Source organism: Canis lupus, chromosome 13 (genome assembly GCF_011100685.1).
Source record: "Canis lupus familiaris isolate Mischka breed German Shepherd chromosome 13, alternate assembly UU_Cfam_GSD_1.0, whole genome shotgun sequence".
Lineage (NCBI taxonomy): Eukaryota > Metazoa > Chordata > Mammalia > Carnivora > Canidae > Canis > Canis lupus.
The window spans coordinates 59,551,997-59,558,106 of record NC_049234.1 but is presented as its reverse complement, the minus strand read 5'-3'; positions in this window follow the sequence as shown (position 1 = coordinate 59,558,106).

The window sequence follows — 6,110 nt, the reverse complement described above, 5'->3', positions numbered from 1 at the left end:
TGAAACAATGACTTCCATGCAAATAGTTTCCTGGAAGTGATCCTAGAAATGGGGGATTCGGAAGGAATAGAGAAGGAAAAACCAAGACTTGGATGTGTTATTGAATTGGCACCTATGGAGGAATGGTGTTCTATCCCACAGAGATTTCTGAAGAGGCCTATAGAATACTACTCAGAATTATCCATCTGAGGAAATAAAGAAGGAACATTTCCCCTCACTGACTGAGAACTGACCCATGGTGAATTGCCTATTTGCATTTCCAGGTTGGGCAAATGGATTGGTCGATCTGGCTCCCATGGGCATCCTATGCTGAAGTTTTTAGAAGAGTCCTATGACACTTGAAGTGATGTCAGACAGAAGGTGTCTGAAGTCTATGCAGAACTATTTGCCATACTTGCATTTGGAATTGAGGTGAGGCCTAGAAGATATAAGGCAGTGCCCAAGAGATTCATGATAAAAGGGAGAGGCTAGAAAAAATTAGAAATTTAATGACAAAAGAGTTTTCTGTTTGAAGTCAGAGATAGTTCATCTACATAACCATCATATGTCTTCCCATTTTAGTTTTCCAGACTAAAAACTATAACTCTTCTCCTGAGATCCAACCATTTCCTGCCCTAGAGTTATTGCTGATCAGATTAACTAACCATTGACTTACTCCCACATATAAATATTCCAATAAATATTCACATATACAAATATAATAGTCTTGTGATAAAGACATTGGTCCTAAGATCTGGGCTATTAATTTATATCATAGTCTTTTCTTTTTTTATATTTGTGGTCCTAAAAAAATAAAAAGAAAATAAGCCAAAACAATGAAAGTGATTATCATCTCTAGATCATTGCTAACAGAAATATAACATAAGTCACACATGTATTTTAATTCTTTCATAGACACATTTAAAAAAGTAAAAAGAAACATGTGAAGTTAATTTTAATGATATATTTTAAACCCAATTGTGATATTGTGATTTATAATAAGAAATAGATATTTTGCTTCACAAGGGCCGAGGGTGGGTGGTCCCAAGATGGGCCATTTTGGCATGAAGATTATTCTGAATTAAAAAAGCAACTAAACCCCAGCAGATTCAGGAAGAGCCCTTCAATCCCCTCCTCAACTGCCTAGAAAGAATTTAGAAGGTTGATCTGCTCTAGGAAGAGAGTTATCACCATAACTCTGTTATTGTATAAAGTAGGTATGATTGATAGGAAGGAACCCAGCAAAGCCTTCCCTTTATTTCTTCAGACCTGCCTAAGGTGTGCCATAGTTTACTTATCCTGAATTGCAATTTCTCTTCTCTTTCTTTTTTTTTTTTTCTTCTCTTCTCTTTCTTTATAAACCCACTTTGCTGGCAAAATAACCAGCCATTTTATTTTTGGGGTCGACAAGAAAGCCCTAGTAGATCAAAAAACTGGACTTACTTTATTATTTCTGAAATAAGATTTACTAGGGATTATTCAAAGGCTGTAGTGTCCTAAAAATCATTTTATTTCAAATTAATTTTTTACTTATAGAAAGTTGCAAAACTAGTAAAAAGTGTTCTCTTAAATTACTTGCCCCATTATGTTTAATGCAAACATTTTGTATAACCATAGGACAACTATCAAGAACAGGAAATTAGCACTAGTACGATATTATTATTTAGACTACAGACCTTATTTGAGTTATCAAAAATATCTGGCAGGTAGGTACTAATAATTTCTTTCACTACTTTCAGAACATGTAAAAAACCCACTAGTCTTGTCCTTTCAGGATTAAAACCCTTCACAAGGAAATACAGTAACATTGTTAGCTCCTGGGTTTGTTGTTGTTGTTAAAACTCATTTGAATACTCTTAGAACAATGTTTTTCACGTTTTGGTGTCTATAAACTTACTAAGGATATTTGTCAACAATTTGTCTTGGGCCCCATCCTTAAATCCATGTACAGTTGGGATGGGGGAGCCTAGGAATCTGCATTTTAAACAATCATTTGCTGGTGGATCACTCTTTGATGAACATGAGCTTATAGGCAGATTAGCAGAAATCAGTGTGGTATATTGGAGGGGTTTTGAAAGATCCTTCATCAACTTGATTTTTTTTTTTTTCTTTTAAGAATGACTCACTAGGGGCACCTGGATGGCTCAGTTGGTTTTGCTTCTGTGTTCTGCTCAGGTCATGATATCCAGTTCCTGGAATTGAGTCCTGCGTCAGACTCCCTGCACAGTGGGGAGTCTGCTTCTCTCTCTCTCTCTCTCTCTCTCTCTCTTTCCCTATGCCCCGCCTCCCTGCTCATTTTCAATCTCTCTCAAATAAATAAAATCTTAAAAAAAAGAATGATTCACTAATACATTTTAAAAGAAGTTTTAGTATCAATTCATATATTTTACTATTAAAACATGCATGCATTACCTGGTAGAACACATAGGTTATCTATTCTTTTTTCCTGATATAAGTTGTTGTCCTATGAGGTAGCTACATGATGCAAGAGAGAATGGGAACACGATATAGGGTAGAACCCCAGTAGCCACGAACCCTATAAAGTGTCTCTAAGGCATTAAAATCAGTCCTACTGGCATCTCAGCCACTAGAGGTAGGGAATCAAATAGCTCACACTCAAAAGAAGTTAGTACAGCACCAAAATGTTCATACCTTCCCATTTTTTCCCCTCAATTTTCTACAGTCTATTATGCAAACACACATCAGTTGTTGATCCTAAACTCCTCTGGTGTACAGATTCTACATTTACCACCACTCCTGCCGCATTGTCCTCCTATCTACCTACTGGCCACTTAGAAACTTTGTAGGGCCAATCAATCATATATTCTAATACTATAAGGCATTACATTAATAATTGGGATATTATCTTAATAATATCTTTTTACATAAGCATATAGAGTTTAGTAATTTAATTTTGTGATGTTCAAGAAATTCAGATAACATTTTCAAGGAAACAACTTGTAGCAGAAAGCACGCACAGCAGTGATGATTTTATCAACACTAAAATATTTCTCTTATTAGTTCTAGCACTTCTTGTGGTGTAAATGAATAGATACTACTGATATCAGTTTTCTTCCTGTAAAGGGAAGCATACTGATAAGAGCACAGAAGCTATTTTATAGTAGATGCTAAAAGACCACATCACACCCATAAATGCAGATACTCTTCTCTTACTATTTTTGTAATAATGAACTAAACCAAAAATCTCCAGAATTTATGGTAAGAAATATTATATTATAATATATATTATTTACTGAAATCTCATATTTCCAGCAGTATCTATATATGGTGAAACTTATGTCTGAAGGGAGCATATAGAGTAAAATTGCTGCCTATAAATTGGGAAGAGAAGACAGTATTGTCAGAAAATGGAGAGAAGGGTAGTCTTCATCATTTACTAATGATGTTAGGGATTGACAGTAAGTAGTAGATTCTAAAATTCTCTTGGATTTTCTTTGGAATTGGAAAGTTCTGTTTGTCAGATGATGCATCTTAACTATCTGGTAATTGGGGTGACCATATGTGTTAGCTAATTGGTTTTATCCAGAGAAAAATAAAACTTTTCATAGCTTTGTGATAGGACATTGCAAATATGAGCAAGGTACCGCTGAAGTTAGGCTCCTACCTTCCCACAGAAACTGGAGATAGGGGTGTCATCTCTTGAAATATTTCCATCTCAAAGATAAGACTTCAGGTCTTTGAGAAAGATATTCCTGGATCATAAAGCTGACATAAAGGTCTATCTAGGTTTTTTAAAAATGTAACTTAGGTGTAGAAATGAAACAGCAACTGCTATAATTTAAAAAATAAAACAGGGGCACCTGGGTAGCTCAGTGGATTAGGTGTCTGCCTTTGGCTCAGGTCATGATCCCAGGGTTAGGATTGAGTCCCATGTCAGGCTCCCTACTCAGCAGAGAGTCTGCCTCTCCCTTTTCCTCTGCTGTTCTCCCTTCCTCATTCTCTCTCACTCTTTCTGTGTCAAGTAAATAAATAAAATCTTAAAAAATAAAAATAAAACAATTGGCACAGTATCTTTAAGCCTTTGTTGTTATCATCTCTTTCCTGAACAAAGATACTTTATTTTCTTTGAGTAGATGAAGATTGGGTGGCTACTTTTTAAACCATCTAATTTTTTTTTTTAACATCTAATGCATAAGCCAAACTTGGTACAATGGACCTTCAATGAGGATCAATGGGACATCTATGTGATATTTGCTTTGTAAGTGCCAAGAAAATGTGGTAAGCAAGAATTAAAATAAGTCTTAAAAATAATGCTTTGTTGTGGTGTTGTTTTTTTTTTAGAATTGCTTCATCTGTTTTTCATTGTTATTAAAAATACTTTAAAAATAACTTGTTAATCAGTGATCAATAAGGAAATTGCTAATATCCAACATGAAAATTTCAGCTTTTAGCAATTTGATTTTTACATCTGCTGAAAACATTACTTAGATTTGCTATAATTTATTTAACCACTCGTATATTGATAGACACTTTAGCTATTTCTGATTTCCCCTAATTAATAGAATGCTGCAGGGAACATATTTGCATTTGTTAGGTAATTAATAAAATAAATAAAAAATCTTAAAAAAACAAAACAAAACTAGATATTCTCTCTCATAAGTTCCCAGAAAATAGATTCTATGTCAGAGATTTCTGTTTATGTGTTTATTGAATAGAGTTCACTGAAATAACACTGCTAAGACAGTGAGGTAAGCAGTATTGGCAAGAGGAGAACTTGCCATAAGGCTTTTAATCAATGTCAGACAGTGCTTTGAAGCTGACATATCTCCTTAGACATACACTGGCCTCTCTGACATGTACTAAATTGAAGAAAAGACTCTAGGGCTTTGAAACCAACTCCTCCCTCACTCATTGGCCAATTGTGACAGTACTCTTGGGCTGCTAAACAGAATATCATAGACTGGGTAGCTTGTAAGCAACAGATATTTATTTTTCACAGCTCTGGAGACTAGGAAGCCCCAGATCAAGGTGCTAGGAGATTTGGTACCTGGTGGGAACTTGCTTCTTGGTTCTTAGACTGCCATCTTCTCATTATGTCATTACATGGTAGGAGGGCCAAGGGAGGTCCTCAGGGTCTCTCTTATGAAAAAGACATTAATCTAATTTGTAAAGGCTCTGCCCTCATGACCAAATAACCTATCAGGACTTCTACAAGTACTTTGTAACTGAGCTATCTACATCCTTTCTTGCTGCCCTCCATACAATGGCCCCTCTCTAGGCAAAGTGATCTCCCTAAAACAAAAATTGATTAGATCATCCCCCTGCTTAAAATATCCAAATAGCTGTACATTGGTTTTAGGATGAAGATATCCTAACATGGCTTACCAGGCCTAATAGGATCTGGTCCCTGACTATCTCTCAGCTTTATCTCAGGCCATTGTCCCTTATTCAATGCTGAAAGCCACATTTGCCTTTCTTCACATACTCTTGAGCAGTATCCACTCTCTTCTTTTCCCAGTTTCTTATGGCTGCCACACACCTTGGCTTGTGGTCACATCACTCCAATCTCTGTCTCCATCTTTATACCTTTCTCCTCTTATGTGTCCAATTTCCCTCCGCTTCTCTCTTATAAGGACACATACAGTTAGATTTACAGACCACCTAAATTATTAAGGATGATCTCTCCATGTTAAGGTTTTTAACTTATATCTGCAAAGACTCTTTTTCCTTATAAGGTAACATTTCCAGGTTCCAGGGATTAGGACCTGATATCCGTTGGTAGCCATTATTCAGCCTACTACAGCTTCCATATAAATCCACAAGACATCACATGTAGAGTTATAGTAGCATACAACTTGATTTCAGGGAGCAGAGAGGATGATTAATTAATTAATGATTTGGAATTGGCAATGATGGGCAAGGAAATATCCTCTTCACTTATATGGACAACGGTAAAAAGGACTGGGGAGAAACCACTTTAAATGGAGGTGAAGAATCTTTATACTGGAAGAAAATCAGGTTCCAACTAGAGCAAGAAGATGATGTTTGGAGAAGAAATTGAGGACATGAAGATTTTGCAGAAATCACACTGTGACTTCCAAAGCACACCCCAGCAGTCTTTAGAGAGTTGGAGAAAGGAATAAGAAGGACTCATATTAGAGAATGGGACA